This window comes from Ochlerotatus camptorhynchus, unplaced genomic scaffold, assembly GCF_037179485.1.
Source record: "Ochlerotatus camptorhynchus isolate MF236.1 unplaced genomic scaffold, CSIRO-AGI_Acam_v1.1 ptg000432l, whole genome shotgun sequence".
Lineage (NCBI taxonomy): Eukaryota > Metazoa > Arthropoda > Insecta > Diptera > Culicidae > Ochlerotatus > Ochlerotatus camptorhynchus.
This window is the reverse complement of record NW_027040918.1, coordinates 8,879,230-8,900,998: the sequence shown is the minus strand read 5'-3', so window position 1 is coordinate 8,900,998 and position 21,769 is coordinate 8,879,230. Positions and strand designations below refer to the sequence as shown.

The 21,769-nt window shown below is 37.9% G+C and overlaps 1 protein-coding gene across 3 annotated transcripts in view; it reads right to left on the bottom strand.

Annotated features, from left to right (window-relative positions):
• The window catches only part of singed (fascin domain-containing protein singed), a 68,429-nt gene that overhangs the window by 32,275 nt on the left and 14,385 nt on the right, over positions 1-21,769 (bottom strand). Inside the window, exon 1 of one of the 3 annotated variants that reach the window (XM_065234242.1) lies at positions 21,310-21,544. The exons of the other annotated variants lie outside the window; for them this stretch is intronic. The gene's annotated coding sequence lies outside the window, so the exon portion shown is untranslated. Of the gene's footprint in view, positions 1-21,309; positions 21,545-21,769 lie in introns of those variants that run through there. 3 annotated transcript variants of the gene reach the window in all.

Sequence of the window (21,769 nt, the reverse complement as noted above, 5' to 3'; positions counted from 1 at the left end):
CGAGACAAATTTGATATTTTGTCCTTGTAAGCAAGATTTCTTCCATTCACTTCCCTATAAAACATATTTTTCTTAATTATAAAACCATTAGATTGTATAATGATATTTTGTAATTGTTACAATATGAGGTTGTAAAGTATGTGTTGGATACATAAAACCTGCCAATTTTACTTTCAGAGAGTCACAATCATTCCTGAGCGCTCATTCTGCGTCTCACGAATCAGTTTTATGTGTCAAAAACATACAACCTCTTCTTGTAACTTACAAGTACACAATATCATTATAACATCTAATGATTTTTTTCCTTGATTTGTTTTCCGTAGATCTTGTTTTCCGTACTGAATACCAATGCTACCGACGCCATGAAGGCAGCTCCCACACCTGGACCCTACCTATCGACCCATCAACTCATGAACCGGGGACCAACGGCTTTACTTCCCATCCGAAGGAAGGCGTGATCAGAGATGTTATGCCTCAGAACATCCCAGCGACGCCGACTGAGATTGAACCCAGGCCTGCTGGGGCGAGAGGTAATCACGCTTACCACTACACCACCGGCGCCGCTATTCCGAAAAACGTTTTTTTATAACGAAGTGAGTGTTTACTTGGATATACAGTAATGACCCAAATTTGTCAGCGCATCAGACTTTTATCATTCAATAATTTCACATATCCGTAATTTATTTATTTTTTCTCATTCATCTTTAAGATAGATGTTTAAGGTTTTCTTTGGTGCCATCAGATTAATGGAAAAGCGTATGGGTTTCGTAGAATATTATAAAACATTCTCTAAAAGTAGGTTGACAAAATCGGATCATTACTGTATAATGTTTTTATATTCTTGAAAGCTGTTTAAAACGATATAATCTGTAAGTTTGCTGAAGATCTAAACGTTCTATCTTGTAGTACCATCGAATTCTGAGATCAAAATGTATATTCAGTGTTGAAAACTTTCTAAGCACCGAAAATTCAGTAGCCACATGGGGAAGCAAATTATCTTTCATAAAACCAGTCCATTCATAGCTTTTCAGATAACACATTTTACGAAAACTTTGCATATTTTACATATATTTATACATACAGTAATGTTACCTTTAATAGTTCATTGACATACATCTTGCAGAAGAGTGTCGCTTAAATTTTAAAATTACCGCTTTTGTCATGGATGACTTTATGGCATAAAGGTTTGTTTTTCGGAATTTACCTGAGAGGTGTACAAATTAACACAGATAAGGTTTGCAGTCGAGTAGAAAAAGTTGTATTCAATTCACAAAAAGAAAATTTGAATTCAGACATCAGCATCGGTCATGTCGGCAGATTTTTACTCGGTTTATTTTTACAAAATATAACCCGATGTGTTATTTCTGAAAAATCCAAACTTCCACTATTGTACATCGAAGCATTTTGGAGTAATAGAACATTTTTGAAAACTGATTATTATATCCTTTGCGAAAAATATTGGTGTTCTTATGTATTTTGAGAATTGTGTATTTAGAGTTTTAAATTTAAGTAATCGTAAGTTAGCAGCACTGCATATATAATCAGTGTTGGATAAGTTCACAATATTTCACGAAGTTCTCCAAGGGAAAAGTTCGCGAGTTATAGTGATTTTTTGCTACCTTTTCCATCACTGCATATAATCTTATATAGAAATCGATTGTATTAAAAGATTGATAGTTCAGGTCTTCCACATTCTTACCGATTTTATTTTTTAACTCACATTTTGACCTTTTTCCAAAAAAATTGCAGAAAACATATTTTTTAGTCCAGAAACCGTTCACTATGCACATAATGCGAGAAAAAAAGAGTAAAAAAAATTACCAAATATTTATGTTCTAAGGTTTTGGTAAATTTTTAAGTGTCCTTTTCAGAAAAGTTACCATTTTTGATAACATTAGTTTAAAAGCATTATTTTTTTGTTATTGAAGTTTCTAACAGTTTTTTTTTTGTGATTTTTGACGAAAATTTGTGATTATTTTTCATTGTGTAATATTTTCAAACCCCTGTTACATACAACTTTGTCTCAGACGTCATTTTGACTATATGAACCGTTTTTGTGCTATGATTTATTGAAAAATATCGATTACGCCACTTTGAAACGTTCCATATTTAATGTAAAAATTTAATTCTGTCACGCGTAAAATTAGTGTGTAGATATAGCCAATGCATATCTGGTCCCCTATAGTAATGGTCCCTTCGCTTTTTTCATAGATTTGTTGTTCTACTACTCGATTGTTCTTTTTGTGTCCCTTGCGATATCGAACTGAATAGTTAAAACAGGTTAACACTGTCGCTGCACTTTCTGCGTTAGCAAGCTAACGTAGTCAATGAGCATTTTAGTAAAAAAAAAATGAGCAATTTGTCACCGTATCATCTGGGTAAGTAAGTCAGTTGCATCGCTGCGCGTGCCATCAGAGCTTTCAACAACTTCGTGGAGCGTTCGACACCGAAATATTGCATGCAAAATATTCGCTCTGTTTTTCCTTCTCTTTGGTCCGCATGTGCTTTCCCAGAGGCACAGCGCGATAAGTGGGCCCACCCGAATTTACAGTTAACCTAATTTGCGCTTTCAGCTCAATAGCATCGAACTACCATCATCATCGGCATCGACATAGCCAGCGTGCTGCAAAATTGAAGAATTTCGCTCACCATATTTTCAGGAAGAGGATGGGAAGAAGAACGAAAAAAAAATGCCAAAAAGAAAGTTTCCAAAAAAATGGGCTACCAAAACTGAAGGCAAAAGCGGCTTCTTCAAGTGCACTCGATCAGATTTCACTTATTGATTAATTCGATTAAGCCTCGCTTCGATGGTTGGCGCTGCCTAATCTCATTAACCTTGATCTCGTGCTGAAGCAACAGCATCATCCACGCGAATTTTGGAGGCTTTTCGGCGAGTGTTATGATGGAAAACAAGGCAATGGAAACATGTGCGTGCATATCGATGGGTGGGCCTGTCTCGGTAGCATCGGTTTGTGTTCGATTCATGAGCTGCCCAATTATTTAATTACCATCTCTCGTTTCATCTCTACAATTTGCACGTTTTTCCATCAATTCATTCTCAGTCAGTCAGTCAGTCAGTCAGTCAGTCAGTCAGTCAGTCAGTCAAGCAGTCGGTAGTAACGAATGAATAAGCTACATATCCAGATTCCAGACAATAAGTCTGCTATGAGTAAGAATAAGCAAACGTAGATAAACGGAATATCGAATTATCTGCTTATAACTACTTCTGTGCAAACTAGGCTTCCGTGGTTGGTGCATTCGATGCATGCTATTGTTTACACGTGGCAACGTAAACAATAATAGTGGTTGTAAGAGAAAACGATCAGCTGATTGGTCTTATGTGTGATAACCTAAGCGCAATGCGAAGCATTAGATACGCATCTAGTTTTATATTTCAGATGATGATCATATGTGGTTAGGTAATACAATGCAGAGCCCATGACGATATGGTTTTAATGTCGGAAAATTAGCCTCTCATTAGTATGTCTACTGTTTTCTGCTGCCATCAGATCTATTAAGATTATGGAAAGGTATTGTCGATTATATAGAGTGGAATTTATTCAATTACTTAGATAGTTTCATAACTGTCATATAAAGCTGGCAGATCACCTCTCGAAGATGCGCTACGGTGTAAGATCTACCGAACTCTGGTTCTAACCTCTTTTTGTTGATTGTTATGAAACCCGATTTTTGTGTTTTACGTGGAGAAAATCTGCAACTAAGCGCTAGATTAGAACCCAGCTGGACATCAGTCATCAGTATAAGTCTAAAAAATCAAAAAAATCTACAGGAATTTAACATGGAGGCAAATTAGAGCAAAAGCAAGCAGCCACCCAGGATGGAAATCTTTCACGTAGGCCCTTTGCACCACTGAAGGTGCGCCGGATACTTGAGTGAGAAACATCATACAAAAAGAGATTAGGACCTATTGGATATGGTAAATAGAACAATTCTCGCTGATGCCAGCGCACTAGTTTTTCGAGGAACTAAAATATTGGATGTTTTAAATTAAAATATATCTGAAAATTCTTACATAAAATCCTAATGTTTGCATATCATTCAAAAGAGAAACGATGAGAAACGTCAGGGCTTTCATTCGACATGTTTAGAAATTATAACACATGTTGGATATTATGGAAGAAATTAGTTTTTCATCAGCTTACCGTCGACGAATTTCAAAACTAAGTACGCCATTTGAAAGTTGAGACTTTTGGTGAGAGGTAAGCTTATGAAAAAGTAATTTCATTGAAAAAAAAAACCAGATCGCGGTTAAATTCAATATGGCCGCAATTTTTTTTAAATATGTCAAATGAAAGCCCTGACGCTTGCCTTTCGAACATGCAAACATTCAGGTTTTTTGCAAGAGTTCAGAGAGACATATTGATTAAAACCATCAAAGAAATTGTTTAACAATAATCTTTTCTTAAACTGTTCGAGCTCCTAGTTAACATACTGTAGAACGATTTTTATATGTTGATAACAAATTCTATCGAATAAGTACAACAAAATTGCTTTTAAGAACCTCGAACAAAATGTGGTCAGTTTCAGGAGATTTGCTCAGCAGTGAATGATTTTTATATATCAAAAACATTAAATAAACTCAAATACTGGTTTGTGTTCTAAATGCTAGGTATCAACCCAAACAAATAATCGAACCGATTAAAGGCTGAATAAGCCATTTGTAAGCTGAAGAGCATATTTTTGCCTGAATAAGCCCTTATTCAGCTTTCAAATGTTTGTTGGGATAGTTATGCCAAATATTTGCAATTAGAATAGTCTAAATATAGAAAAAAATACTATATATTTATTCCAGGTCACGGAGTCTTTAAAAAACTAGGAATACCATGGCTTTTATAATAGGATTTTTCCCAGCTTTTATAATAAATCTGAACGCTTTCTTTTAATTGTCATAGCTATAGGTTTAAAACTTGGCCTCTCGCGACCATCTTGAAAAAGGCTTGATAATGCATATTTCCAGAAACTTGTCCGGGAAACCCCTAAATGTATGTATCTCCTTAGGGATCATCGATGATCAACCAATGATATTTAAGATTTTGGAGAACTTCTACCAATTGAATTAAGCAGAAATTAAGAACTTAGCAAAAATCTAGTTTAATGATTATTTTAGCAAATTAATTAAATTATTTTGGAGCTACAATATTTTTTTACATGCTAAATCATGCTTTTAAAATGACCAATTTCCCATAAATTTTTGTATGGCATCCTTATCTTTAAGTTAAGTTAAGTTTTCTTTATTAGGGAAGCTTTCAGCCTGAGGATACTTCGCCTCTGCGCCTCCTTATCTTTATTTCCGAAGGAAAAAAACACATTTCCATTTGTTTCTCCTATGTACATGATGCAATTATTTCTTTCTTAGGCGCATATTGTAGCATGATAATGTGGCTTCCAAACAAATATGACTGAGAATTCCTTTGATTCTTAAAATTGGGAGGAGCCATCCTTTTTATATGTGCTTTTATGAAATTCCACTAGAGTAGAAAATATGATGAGTATCCAAGAGCATTTCAATTTTGCTAACACAGCAATCATGTGATCTGTATTTGCGTCGATCCAGCCCTGTTACCTCGGACAAATTTGTGCGGCATGCATTTCCCCGGTTACACGTTACTGCTTTAATGGTACCTCCTCCTTTTCCCATGATGAGTGATCCAGCAGTTTACGTTGAGTTTCGGTTTCTTCTACGTGTGGTGTCGTACCGCACTATTTCAACGCTGACGGAAGAATGAAGCTCACCGAGAGCGTGTGGATCAGTGGATAATACATACAAATAAATTCAGTTTAAAGTAAAAATAATCACATTCCCTCACTCTAGCACTTTGATTCAGTTCAATGATCTTTTACGTCTAAACGACGCTGCTGTTGGTCTGCATAACCTGCACATCAACGAGAGTGCTCGTTCGACCGTATGAGTGTAGACTCATCCAATAAGCAAGACCACGCACATAAGAAGCTCACACAAAAAAGTCTTCCGTACTTGTACTCACTCATCAGCTGGAAGGCACCGAATCATAGCTCAACCATACAATTCGAATCATGCTTAATGAAGAAAATGCATTTAACGAAAGCACTTCACCATTATTGACCTATCAATTCCGATAGATGTTGGAAAGACAGCGCCAGCGGGCGCACTACAATTTCCCCACCCTCTTTAGCAAGATTCACTTTCTCGTTCAATTTGCACCCGCGGCCGCGGGTTGAAAATTTCCAAAGAAATTCGCATTTGGCTTCTCAACAAAATCTTACACATCTCCCCATTCATACGGCACAATGTGTAAACGTGCGGTAAAAGGAATTGATTTCGATTTTTTTTGCGTTTTTTGAAACAGATAATGGGATAATGATGACTTGATTAGAAAGAAAATCTTCACTAATGAAAATGCGGCTGGAACAAAGCAATTGGCAAGTGTGAATGCGCTTCAACAGAGCTCAGAGGGTAAAAGCAGCAAAATGTAAACGGACGCTCATTTAACAGCATTTAAATCTCTCGATGAACTACCACTATGGGTGCGTTGATTAGAGGAACATTAGTGTTTTGTGGATGTGGAGTGTTAATTAGGCACAAGCGCACAAGAGATCCGGTAAGTGCGGTAAGTTTTCCGCACGTTACATCATGCTTTTTGGTCTATTATTGATCATTTGTTTTCATAGAGGATCGAAAACGAAAAAAAACGAATTGTAGGACTAAGCAAACAGTGTGAAACGTCAGATCGGCTACCACCACCGGTTTTACAAGCTACATGTTACACGATCTTGTAACTTGCAGTTTGTAAAACAGATGGTAAAGGGCGCCGGTGGTGTAGTGGTAAGCGTTATTACTTCTCACCCTAGCAGGCCTGGGTTCAATCCCAGTCGGCGCCGCCGGAATGCATGGAGGCATAACATCTCTGATCACGCCTTACTTTGGGAAGTAAAGCCGTTGGTCCCCGGTTCATGAGTTTGATGAGTCGATTGGTAGGGTTCAGGTGTGGGAGCTGCCTACCTGGCGTCGGTAGCATTGGTGCTCAGCACGGGAAACAAGATCGGCTTAAAACAAATCAAGGAAAAAAACCGATGGTGCTATAACCTATCAGATGTTTGACTGCTTGTAGTTCTGTCACGAAAAACTCAGCTTCATTGGGTTGGGCAGTCTTCAGCAAAGTTGTGTCATTCTATATAATTAAAAACTTCTCCAAACATACAATGCCTTTAAAAAAAAATTAAAAATGTGTGTGACTGGCTCACTTACCCTATTCCTATATAATTATTATCAGAATTCTTCAGAATTTCTTTTTATGTTTCAAATACATTTCTACTCACAATCTCCAAAGAGTGTCAAAAATCACAGTGAAGAATACATTTATTCATACAAACAGGCCGCCATTACCGAGCATAGAAAGCTGGATAGTAAAGAAAGGGCTATCTTTTGACGGTTTCAGAATAGTTCATATTTTCGCAGCATTGTTGGCGCTCGATTCTATATTTTAACGGTTTCTTCGGCAAAGTTATCCATTTAATAGTGCTGAGAAATGTTGCCTAAGATCTCAAAAACTTGTGATGCACAAAAAATGAGCTATCAGCCTAGAAAGAAAAAAAAAATACATATACGACATGTTTTGTTGCATAAATGTAGGGTAAACATTTACTTCGGCCTAATCGACCATTTTCGTCCTATCGAGCAGAAAACATCTAAAATATCTTTGATTTTGGCGTTAACGATTCAATCACAGACAAACAGATATAACACATTGAATATTTTTCAATATAAAACATCGTCACTAAAACACTACTGCCATCTGTTGAGTATATTGAGATGGTTAATACGCTGAACAGATGGCGGTAATGTGTAAACGTCAAATGCAAGGGTTATTGGCTATGCGCCAGTGGTGCTAGTGGTGGCGAGGGGAAAACACCTCACCATCCCTCTTCAACGGGGGAGTTTGGTAAAGAGAGATGATCAACCCGATTTGTACCTTCCTAAAAAATTGTCCTTACTCGCTTTCTACTCTCTATTTTCACACTGCCGTACTCTAACGGAGCTATCAACTCTATACTTCCTCTATACGAGGAGTTGTCTATCGTATAAAAATTACCACTATAGTCTGTTATTTGAAATTAGCATCTTCAACTAACAACAAAAAAAATAAATGGGGTTAACCGAACTAAGTCCGTACAAGTTCTGAATTAGACCTCTGTGCCGATCAAAATATTTTCGGCGGCGGCGTGGGAAGCGGCGTGGGTTGGCGTGAGTTTATTTTTAATGATTAAAAAAAAAACTTTCCAAACCAATCGCACATGGACAAAACAATGCTACCCACATTTGAGTTTAGATTACTCAAAATCGCTAAAACGTAAGTCCTCATAGTTTGAGTAAATGTTTTAATACTTTCCTTGGGAAAACTAATCGAATATGGGGAAAATTTAAGAACATTGTATACCGATTAGAAGTGTACTAGTAGACAGACTAAAACCACAATCAGTTTTCCTTATATTCGAAAAGCGTTCCTCGGAAAAGCGTCGGAAAATTCACTCATTCTATGAGTGACCTATGTTTTCGTGAATTTGAGTAACCTGAACTCAAATATGAGTAACTCTTACTCCAAATTTGAGTCGTTCTTATTGGCCGTGCATGCGGAATTTGTTTAGCAAAGTATGTCAAGTGCTTGTTAAAATGGCAGGGGGTGGAGTCTTATGGCAAAGTGTTACAACCCTTTTATTAGGTATAAGAAAAGTACGTTATGTAGGGCTGGATAGTATTAAAAAGCAATCTGTTGCATTTCGTAACATTTTAATGGGCCCTAGGAATTCTTTCATTTATTGAGCATTACACGTTAATAATATGTTGATACCAATAAATGATATGATTGCACTTTAATACATATTTGAATGCACACGTATTGTAGTCAAAGAACTTTTTGTTTATGTATTTGAAGACGACATATTTCGCTGTTAGCACGCCTGTAGTATTAGGAATCGAATATATTTGACAGTGGTTTGTTTACACTTCTATAGAGAACAACTGGTGTAAGTTTGATCAAAGTAAATGATCGCGTTCAGAAATAACGTCAAATGGAACCCGAAAGAAGAAAAAATAGTGTGCACAAACACCTGGACAATTCGGAGAGGTCCGGTGCCAAGCTGGCTAAAGTGCTGAAGATGCCGAAAACAACAGTTTGTCGAGTGCTCACCTACCAAACCCTGAGTGTGGAAAGGAATCAGAGAAAAAACTGGAACCAGAGATCGTCAGCTGCGCAACAAGGTGTTGAGGTGCATTAAAGCCAACCCCGGTCTTTCGATCCGAGATGTGGCCAGAAGGTACAACGCCAACTTTATAAACGGTGCGGAACATTCTTTCCAGGGAAGGATAGAAGTACATAGTACAAAGCCAACATCCGAACCGGCACATGGTCTGCACTTTGATCGATGACGAAACATACGTCAAACTCGATTTTAAGCAGCTTCCCTGTCAAAAGTTTTACATCGCGACTGGACGTGGGATGTTCCAAGAAGATTCAAGTTCGTGTTTGCCGATAAGTTCACGAAGAAGGCCATGATTTGGCAAGCGATTCTGGGCTGAAAATGGAACCATTCGTCACATCCTCGACGAGACATCCCAAGTTTACATTGAAGAATGCATGAAAAAGCGTCTATTGCCGTTCATCCGCAAGCATAAGGGCAAAGTCCGATTTGACCAACTGCCACTACTTCAAGGTGGTTTTGGAGTGGTATGCTGCCAACAAGATCGATTTTGTCCCCAAGCTAATGAATCCTCCGAATTGCCAATCGAAAAATACCTGGCAATTTCAAAGCACCGACTTCGACGAAGCGGCGGGGCAGTCAACGACATCCAGCAAATGCGTGCAAAAATGGAAGAAATGCGCTGATTCCGTGTCCGTTTCCACTGTGCGGGCTCTGAAGGGCTCCATCAAGAGGAAGGTTCGAGATTTCGTTCAAACTGGAGAAATGTAACCATCTTATGCTGTAACTTTGAAGTTTTAATAAAAGTACTGTAAAGCAACCATTAATGGATTTTTTAAACTTATTGAATCACGAATTACAGGTCTTTTTGTACGTACCAACACAGCAAAAAATAATTTTAATATTACATCCAAGAGGATGCATTTCAAGCATTTCAAAAATCTCATGTAATTTTTATGGCCATGCACTGTATTAATGATAATTTTGTCCTTTTTGGCTAGTAATATTACACCATAGTTTTGATACGATTGAAGTGCATCCAATTTGATGTGATATCAAAAATAATTTTTGCTGTGAATTTACTTTTAGTCAGCCTTTATGTAGAATCCCGCACAACTTGGACCTGTAAGAGATTAATAAAAGGTCGAATATTAACGTGTTGTTAATAATAGTCACTTATTCACTTACATGTAAATCCGATCCGAATGATTCATTCCTGTGTGCTAGATCGAGAAAGTGCGAACAAACGTCAAACAACTAAATGGCAATCGCTGCACCACACACAAGTTCTAATTTCAATGCTTTCAAGATGCATTTTTACCGAAAATGTGCTACGGATTTTTCATCGGCGTGACATAAATGTATTCGGCAGCGTGAAAAATTTTACTGCGGCGGCGCACCGACTCAATTTCATCGACGGCGGTGGCGGCGTGGCGCGATGGTGCACATGGTGGTGAATACATTTTCTCATTTATGAATTTTTCATTTATTTTTAATCGTTTACCAAGTTCCTCAGTTCAAAAATTACCGATTAGTGCTAAGATTATTCTGGACATTAAAAAAAATCAGTATCAGAGGCCATTATTGTGATTATAGGCTATGTTTTGCATTTGTTAGGTAATTTGTTAGGTAAACATCGATTGGTGGTGGTTTTCTATTTAGTAGTTTTGATACTCATTAATTGTGTTCGCACAATTTTCGCACCTTTAAGATCGTTTTTGGCTTTTTTTACATGATTGTCATTTTTTAAATATATTTTAGCGTTTTTAAATCATTTGAATGCCATTCAGTTTTTGGGTAGGCCATCATGCAGTTTGAATGTTTTTTTTTTGCGTTTTAAAGCCATTTTGTAATTTTTAAGTTAATTTTGGCCTTACAACATCTGTATTGAGTATTGGTTGTTCGCAAACATATAATATTTTTCAAAGTCGCAATCGAAAAAAGTTTGAGAACCGCTGATCTAGAATACTAAAGTCCTGTGATCAAAACTCGCGGAAATGGAGTCGAAAGAACAGCTCATGCGTGATAAAATCTTGCGCATTCATCACGAGAACAAGGATCTCTCGCATCGTTCCATCGCTAAAACTTTGGGAATCGCGAATTCCACGGTGTCGCGAGTGATTAAGCGGTTCGAGGAACGGTTGACCCGGTTCGAGGAACGGTCGGAAGCCCAGAAGTGAAGGAAAAAGTATTCCGTACAACACCAAAAATCACAACCGCGTAGTTGGGGCCTTCAACCGAAATCCGAACGCCTCCGTTAGGGATGTGGCTAAGAAGCTGCACCTAAGCCGAAGTTTTGTCCAGAAGGCCAAAACTAAGGCTGGGCTTCGAACTTTCAAGGTACAAAAGGCCCCTAATCGCGACGAGAAGCAGAACAAGTCCGCCAAAACCCGTGCCAGGAAGTTGTACCTCAACATGCTGACGAAAGTTGAATGCTGCATCATGGACGACGAAACATATGTGAAGGCCGACTTCAAACAGATCCCCGGCAACCTGTTTTTCACGGCCAAGGATAAGTTCAGCGTTCCGGAGCATGTCCGCACTCAGAAGATGTCCAAATTTGCGAAGAAATTCCTGGTTTGGCAAGCCATCTGCACATGCGGGAAGCGGAGTGCACCTTTCGTGACCCAGGACACGATGAACGGACAGGTGTACATAAAAGAGTGCCTCCAGAAGCGGCTGCTTCCTCTCCTGAAGGCCCACAACGTCCCAACAATCTTCTGGCCGGATTTGGCCTCATGCCACTACTCCAAGGACGTGGTGAAGTGGTATACGGACAATAAGGTCAATTTCGTGCCGAAAATGTTCAACCCTCCCAACACTCCGGAGCTCCGCCCCATCGAGAAGTACTGGGCGATTATGAAGCAGCAGCTTCTTAAACGACCTAAGGTAGTGAAGACAGTCGAGGAACTGAAGAAAGTATGGGTTTACATGCAAAACACGGTTGATTCACAGGTTGTGCAGAATCTTATGGCCGGGGTTAAGGCCAAGGTGCGGGCATTTGCGTATGGACTGTAAATAAAATACGAGTAAAATGGTAAAATGAAGTTTAATAGTTATTTCTCAATCCCTGAAAATTTGATGGCAATCGGATGAAAACTCGAATTTTGCGAATCAATTTTGTGTGTGGCAATTTCATCGTGGACACCCTTTAAGTTGAGAGCAGGAGAAAGCTCGTTTAAGAGCGTCAAAGACAGGTAGAAGATGATAACTCTTACCTATTCCCGTTGCGGAGATAAACTAGCTAAAGGCTAAAAATCTCCTAAATAAAGAATTCAAAAATAAAATTTCCGGCATTTTGACACTATTACTTATATTTTTCATCCTGGGACAAAAATTTTTTTGTCGATATTTGCCATACAAAAAGACTAAGAAAAAGGTGACCCATAGAAATAAACGCTCAAAGTAACCCATATTTAATTTGAAAAAGTGCCCCGATGAAACATTTCATTATTAGTCTCAACATAAAAGGGAAAAGTCCCCTCCTTCGAATGGTTGAGGTTTTGGGAATGCCGATATTTTGTTTTAAAGTTATTCTAACAAATACATCGTGTGGAATTATCAAATCGGAGGTGGTGGGTTCGATTCCCGGTTCTGGCCCGGGCTAGGAAAAATTTCGGATTGGAAATTTTCTCGAATTTTCTCCCTGGGTATGAAGTGAGCAATTCTAATTACACTCAAATTGATTTGTAAACAATAATTAAACAAAACATTAATGTTTATAGCGTACAAACCTCAAACTTAGTTCGTAATTTAAAAATTACTCAGCCAGCATTGGTCTTAAATTTACAGATTCACCCATTTACACGTCTCAAGCATTCATTCCCTACGGAAAACAGACATCAAGCAGCAAACGACAGCGTTAATTCGTGTGACATTTGTTATTGCTCTGTGTGGCCTTCATTCACAACCTAGTCCTCCTTAGGGCAACAACACTCCCCCAATCCAAAATGCAGTTGGAAATCCAACTAAGGCATTTTATTTCTAACCCGGCTTGGGCAACGGCAATAGAAGCAAATAAGATGGAAAGAGACATAAACATCAACTCGAAGTCAGTAAACATGCAGGAGAATCGAACGGAGCTAAATTGAAGTGATGTATTTTATTTTCGCTCCAGTAATTTTCTTATATAGCCACGCACAGTAGGTTTTATTTTTTGAGTCATGCTCATGCTTCTTGAAGAGCGTTTGTATTCGTGTTAAGCTTAGTGCTATATTTCGCCACGAGAAAACCATGAGTGTTGCAGCTCTTATCCCATGTACGCGGTAGTCTGCAGGAAGCACGAATGAGTCATATTCATAAATTGGTGTCCCTTTTCAGTGCCAAATTGCTTGTAGAATGGTACTAGATGACCCGAGCTCTATGAATTAGTTCTTAAACTACAGTCAGTGTCACCAAGGATCAATTAAATTTCTATTCGTTAAACATTGCTAGGTGCGATCATGTACCATAGCTAATATATCCGCGGCAGAAATTGAAACGACACGATAAAATTTGAAAAAATATGTCGACCGGCAACGCCACCGGCAGAGCGTCAACCATCTAACGAGTTTTTGCAGTCGAACATTCTTTCTTGTCTTGATTCCAGTTTATGATTCCCGATACGATGTAACCTATTTTTAGAGGCTGTATTTTGCACTTGCTGGGGCACGGGGTGTTTCAACGACTGTCGATTGTCGTCAGGATTGCCGGGAAGAAAGCAAACATGTGGATGATCATCATCGATTGAAATGGGATCTCAGCAGAGTGAATGGCGATGCCATGTTAATTAATACAATATGTATTGACCAGCATTTACTGATTTCAAATAAAACATTGCTAAATACTTAGCGGCGCTGGTGGTGTAGTGGTAAGCGTGATTACTTCTCACCCCAGCAGGCCTGGGTTCAATCCCAGTCGGTGCCGCCGGGATGTTTTGAGGCATAACATCTTTGGTCCCCGGTTCATGAGTTGACAGGTCGATAGGTAGGGTCCAGGTATGGGAGCTGCCTCCCTGGCGTCGGTAGCATTGTTGCATAGATCGACGAAAAAAAAATCAAGAAAAAAAATATTGCTAAATACTTTATTTCCCCATTATCCCCTCTTGTCTTGCTCTTTTTAAGTTTGCGTTAATTCGCATATTTTTAATGAGAAATCATTTGTTTGCTTTTTAAACAGTTGCACTTTAAAATATACAGTCAACTCTTTACATCTCGGAATATTGACATATCAAATCATAGAACAGCAAATCAATTGCACTAACCCATAAAATAATCATTCAATATTGTTCAATAGCTCGATATTAGCTTGAAGAATATCAAGTTGCATGGGAGCTACTTTGGACACCGGCAGTGCCTTCCTGTATCTGGCAACACAACATTATCAGCTAATTTTTAATTTCTAAAAAGTGGTCTAGTAAAAGGGCAACTGACATAAAGCGATCGTTAGATCTTATAGAAAGTAAAGAAGACACAAATCATGTGTTGCCAAAAACGGGAAGGCACTGTGTTTTCAAGATTATCAGAAGGAAAGATAAATTATATTCCAAATGTATTCAAAAGTATGCCATCAGCAAACACGTGTTTAAGCCTGCAAAAATACGAAAAATAATATAAATGGAAGTAAGAATAACGTATAGAAACCGTAGGCCAGTTCCGACAGGAGCGTTTCATATGTCATACTGTCATAAATCTGTCTGTGTGTTATGGAAACATTTGTTTACGTGGACCCTCACATAGCACACCGGAAAGTAAGCAGCAAGAATGGTGACTAATCCAAGCTCAAATCCCTGACTATTACCATTGAATCGATAATCATCCATCGAAAAGGGTGCTAAATAGGTGAAGTGTAGGCGGGATTTCCTACAGTTTGACTTCCTTTTTACAGGCACGTCAATGCCGTAGAATCAGGAATATATAAGATGCCATGGACATTTCACTTTTGCTGCGGTTGTTGCACATGGGTAGCAGACGAAGTCGTTTGAATAATGAAGCATGCGACAGGCGATCGCATTTCCAGAATGCACTCTGACTTCCAGTTTTTTTTCATGATTTGTTTGGATTTTTCATTTTGGTGTTTCTATTAGACATTCACTGCCAGACACATTCATCTGTTTGGAATTAATAATAAGCTCGTTCGTGACACAAAGCAGAATGCGTTTCTGTTTTTGGACAAAGATGTTGCAAGAACATGGTAGCTCACATTATACTCGTTTGAAATTGGAGAACAAATTTGATGCCACATACTTCAGATTTTATGTAAAATATTTCAGATTCCTTTCGATAAGTGTGGCAGGTTTGACACTAGAGCTACTTTTACAATTAGTTATTTCAGGAATTGATAGAGTGTTAGCTCAACTTTTGAACCCTTGCCCAATCCATTTCTTTTTCTATTTCGATAAATATAGGATTTTACTGCTACGACAGGAGATGTTCATAAAATTGATGCACGTCAACCTAATAGTTTCCTGAACCACAACTACGTTCGCCCTGCTAATGGGAATTTGGCTAGCGAAAGGAAATTACCTGTCGGCAAAAAATCGGCGGTATTTTTATTGAATAGAAATATAACACCCGGAGCTAATGGAGTTCCGTCCTCGAAGGTGCAACTCCTGCCAAATATACCAATTAGACTCTTTCCACTGAGTATTATTGTGCTATTTCTGTTTTCTCATGCTTTCCACTGGGGAGTGTCGACAAGCAATAATTGTTTGCATATAAAGTTGCAGTAAAAAAATCACCGAAAATATACAACAAAGCATCCAATTAGCGCCATGTCTTGCCGTAAATTGACTGACATGTGTTTCTTTCTTCGATGAGATTTTTTTCTTTTGATTGTAAACATTGGAGAAGGTGATGTATTTGCCATGTTAAGGACCAATATAAGTGAACTTTCTCTGGCAACAAACATTAACTCTTGGCAAATATGAGCAGGCCTTGTTAGCAAATTGTGTTTTGTGTGAGGTATGTGGATCAATTAAATATTTGTTTATTTAAATATGTTTAACGTTTTAATAACCGCTTTTGTTTTGAACAAACCTACATTTCTTACTTTCCCATGGCTGCTTTCGTGCAATCATTTTACATTTTGTCCAAAACATTTTTACAAAAAGTCAAACTGTCTAATGAACCACCAGAACATTTTTAGCACGTGGAACAAACATTTCTTTTTTCTAGGAAAGGCTAAAACAAATTTAGTGTTTCTCAAGAATTCCTTCTACACGCAAAACAAATTTCTTTTACATCCAATATAAGGTTGGGTTTATTACATCCTCTGAATATGTTTCATACAACAAATGTAATGGCAGTTCTTGCAAGGGGCTGCAGCGTACAAGGAAGATATGTTTTTCTAGACGCAATGCATCTGGGGAAACAAACTTTGTTCGAAAAATAAGCTAACATATAAATTGCAAAATTATATTAAAACACTTTCGGCGACCACATTACATAATCTTTTTATGTTACGAAACATTGCAAATTCTGCATACTTTTCATATATATATGTAATAGAATCTTACATTTCTTGGTGTAAGATTTACGCAAATAGTCACAATTTTACATTAAATTCTACTCATATTATTCCTTCTCAATTTATCACACTACCAAATTCCACGCTTCTTGCCAACATTTAGCGATATATCGTAATGCAATCATCATTCGCTGGTTGGTGTGCTGCTTTTTTGATGATAAAATTTTGACGTAGAACTACGTCTTTGTCGACTATACTGGGGTGCAAATCAAAAAATATGTGTGGTGAAATAGTGTTAGGTTTTGAACACTTGTAATTTTGTCATTTATAGATGAAAATAAAATCCAAATACGCCAATCGATAGGATATTACATTACAAACCTGCTGAAATCATATTTTTTTTTTAATTTTCCACAAAAAAACATTTTAAAAAAAGTACAAATCTCGCGTAACATTTGAAAGGGCCTATCCTCGTTGATCGATTCTCTTCATCGACTTTCTCTTTGGTTTACCACGGCAACATAACGGCGCCGGTGGTGTAGTGGTAAGCGTGATTACCTCTCACCCCAGCAGGCCTGGGTTCAATCCCAGCCGGCGCCGCCGGGAAGTTCTGAGGCATAACATCTCTGATCACGCCTTCCTTCGGATGGGAAGTAAAGCCGTTGGTCCCCGGTTCATGAGTTGATGGGTCGATAGGTAGGGTCCAGGTGTGGGAGCTGGCTTCCTGGCACGTCGGTAGCATTGGTGCTCAGCACGGAAAACAAGACCGACGGAAAAAAACAAACCAAAAAGGATACCACGGCAACATAACCAAATTTCTCACTAAGCTTGCAGCACAGTTTGACAGAAGATGATGTTAGTTTGCGCCTGATACAACACACTGATTAGGAAATTCATTTCCAGTCGGGTTATTCGCGAAACAGAAAATCGATGAAGAGAATCGATCAATAATGATAGGCTCTTTTATCTCTGTTTTCATGAAATAAACGATTTTCCCTAACCCAGTCGGCATAATCGAGTACCATTTGGTTGTACATCGTTCTGCTTGAACCTGAAAAGATATAAAACAGCGCTGCTGTCATGCCTCTGCTCATCACCGCTTCGGACGGCGTGGCATTTGGTCCTGCTGCATGCAAATCTTCTTAGGATTCCTTTGAAATTATCTTTAGATTCACATGCCTTTTGGATTCTTATCTCAATGCTTTAGGAATTTTTGTCCGAATTCTTTTGGAGTTCTTGTTAGAATTTTTAAAGAGTCTCCTAAAAATTCACTGGAATAATCCTCAGAAGGAATTTAATTCTTCAGAGTTCCTTTGACATTTTTTTTAATTTCCTTTGCAATTCTTCTTAAAATTTTCTTTTAGAAATACCATGTAATTCTACTCATAACTACCTTGGAACCATATCATTCATCCAAAGTTCTCCTCACGAAGTTTGTAGAATCCTTTTCAGAATTATTTTGGAGCTCTCCTCGGAATTCCTTAAAAAAAATTCCAGAAGTCTCCAGATGTTCTTTTCAGAATACTCATGGCGTTTTTTTTAATAATCATGAAAGTTATTATGAATATTCTTTCTGTAAGTTTATCCAAGTTCAAGAGAAAATAGTTCTGAGATTTCAAAACAATATCTTAATTCTGGAACATTGATTTTTTTAAATTCCACGTTCAAAATTCAATATTTTGAAAATTTATATCGTTTGTGTCTGAGTTTGGGAGAGGCATTGTCCTTTTCCCTGTTGTTTCTCTGCCTGATGGAATAAATATTAGTGAACTAAATTTAAGTTGCTAGGTTGAAACTTGTTGAATTCGCCTCTTTTGTGTATCACTCTTGGCGGTGTCTGTTTCCCTCCCCCTTCCCCTGCGCTATAGTTCTCAGGGGACTGGTATGCTGTAGGCTTCATAGTCGTGCGGATAACTTCGTCACCCGTCGCTCAGGTGTATTGCGTGTGCCACAAAGTGATGGTTCGATTCCCGTTCAAGCCGCTGGAACTTCTCATAAACAAGAAATTTAACTACTAGTCTACTGGGTGTTGTGTATTGCCCTAGTGTGTTGAGTGTTCTTTAAGACGCACGTTTTATAGCAAAAGTTGTTGTCTTCTAATAAAAAAGATAAACCCAATTGTGTGTGTGTGTATTCAATCTAACCCCCACTGGCCGGCAGTGGTATTATGGAAGAAATTTGCTTACAACAATCCTTGATGTAATAATTTAAAGCAAGTTTAGTCCGGGAGTTAGAAAGCGATAACTCTACTGCAGATTCAGCAACCCATCTCAGAATGCCTGGTAATTCACGTCCATTCCGAGGTTACTTTCACATACAATAAGCCCCGCATGTAAACACTACCGTTATCATATGAATAATGGTACTGCAAACACGCTTCGCTGGCGCGTATTTAGTAATATATGGAAATATACATTTATGATTGATTATAAATCAGATGGATCTCACCAAATTCTGTCTCCGAAAAAGGACCGGTTTGTTCACTCGCGGTAGTTGAAAACATCTTCCGCGTTGTTTTTACAACCCAACAGGACATTTTGAATCACATTCGAAGTTTTTCATTTGCACCGAATTTTTACTTGACACCTCATTCGCGTGCATCCTCCGGAAGGCAGAACGCCAGCACCAAGAAAAGAAAAAAAAAATACCGGGTAAAACTCTTCTTGGGGGGGAGGCAAAGCACCAAAACAAGCGAAATGAAAAACCGACCGACGCGACACCCCAGCAACACAGCTACTCGAAACAAATTCTTGTCCCACGTTAATTACAATATCACTAAAAAAACTTCTTAAGACGTGATAGATCTTAATTTACACTTATCCACACGCGATAACTAATATTTGTTTGATTTGGTACAATTAAAAACTATGCGAAAAACAGATGAAATCAGCGCCAGCGAAAACAAAACCAACCGTTCGCGGGCAGAGCCTACTGCGTTTTTTTTTATAAAAAAGATAAACCCAATTGTAGTTAAAAAAATTAAAATTCCAATTCATTTTCTACGAGTTTGAAAATTAACATACCTCTACACCCTTTCAAATACCGTAAAAAACTTTTTTTTTGATTTCCCCAACCAGAAATATTAACATTTGAAAAGGGCATATTTTTACTAGAAAAACGCCGATAACTCTTGATCAGCGAAAGATATCGACAAGCTCTGTGCAGCAAAAATGTGCGTCTTAAAAGAATTTAAAAGTTATTTGAAATCATCTTTGCTGAGAAATTTTAAATAAGAAAACTAAAGCAAAACAACTGTTTCTTTAGAGATACCCTAATAACTCAATCCAAGAAAATATCTCTAAACCAGTCAATTTTAGAGATAAAAAAAAGTGTTTTTCTTTTAACAAAGTTACATGATATTAGCTCAGCTATAACTTTTCTCAAGAATGTATACCTTAATTCCTTCAAACAAAAAAGTTAGATTTTTGATTTCAATGATAATATGAACCACCCTAGAATTCATTGTCACAAAAATAAGGGCCTAACTATAAAGAACAACTTTGTAGACGAGAATTTTCGTATCCTTCCACCTAAATCTGCATTCTGGACCACTGTGCACTGTTTAAAGATAAACTCTTAATTTTTAAACCGTTCCTCGAGGATGAACATGGAAAAATCACTTTAAATTCAATAACAAATTGATAACTACGCAACCAGTAGAAAATTTCCAGCGGCATGTTATTTTATTTGTATTTAAAGAATTATTTCATGGCCTACTGCCTGATTTCCAGAGTAAAAATCATTATAAATAATGATAATAATTATTTTTAAAGCTGAGGTAGAGATTATGTATTGTTTACTTTGATTCATACATCTATGAATATTTCTACTGGAAAATTGAAACTATCCTAATACTGTTAAGTTTAAAGTTTAAACAAATTCAATCCCCATAAATATTTAACATCCTGCTCTCAACATGGTTCAGCTAGTTTACCCATACGCCAGGCATAACTGATAATATTGGCAATATCACACCCGGCTACAGAAAACGGTAATGTATTTGTGTAAATTTCTAGCCGACAGACAGAGGACCTTGCCCTTTGCAGCATTCCGTCCCACCAGGACCTGGTGGATACTGCGCACTTCATCCTTCCCTATAGGATAGGAGTATTGAACAAAACACCCCTTGCAAAAGAACGGATCGGTGGAAGAGAAGTTAGGGGCCTGGTAAATGGATGGCGAGGTCCGCAAAAAAGTTGGAGGTGTGTTTATTGACTTGCTCAGTCTCGCCGAAATTTCAACACACGTGCAGAACGAAATATTCTTTCCATGTTTTCCTATGTCGGGCGGATGTTTGATGTTCCTCAGAGTTCACCAGCTTTATCAGTTCCACAGAAAATAGCTTCATTTTGTTTCTAGAATACATGTCGAGTAAGCGCACAACAACGAGATAGTACTTATCCGTGATTGTTACTAGCAAATGGAACATTGTTTTCATTTCTTCATATTACAAGTTGATAACACTGTGACTCTACAAGATGTCCTCTGCGAGTTGAAGGGCGCCGGGCTAATGTATTGATTTTCATATAGTCAATATTGTTTTAGAACGAAAAAAAAGAGTTTTCCAACAGACGCATACGCAAAACTGTATAGCTGCTACTTCTTGCTTCATTTTCACCTACCAGACTCTCCCCAGCCCCAGTCATACATATATCAAGTTTCGCTTACTTGACTTTCTTTCTTTTCTCTCCAGACTGCACGCACTGATTGCAGGTGATTATTATCGATCGTAAACGAATCTAGGAGGCCTGAACGAGAGATATTCGAAGCACACGCGATCACCGGCTTTCCAGTGGCAAACACACACACTCGACTCTTTTCGTCCGAAATAGAGAGTGCACAAATTACGAGGAAAAACTTGACTAGCTTTCAGCAATATTGCCACTCGTCTGTATATACATATATATATATATATATATATATATATATATAATCGAGGGGCTGCAATGTTTCTTCTTCCACTTTTGTTTTTCTTCTGTCTTTATACACTTTTGCACATCAGTTATGCTACTAGTTGTTGTTGCACTTGTTTCACGACACACACGTACATCGATGGTTGATTGTTTGATTGATGATCAAATCCTAGGTAAACCGTTGAGGAAGTTATATTAAGTGTGCATAAGCTTTG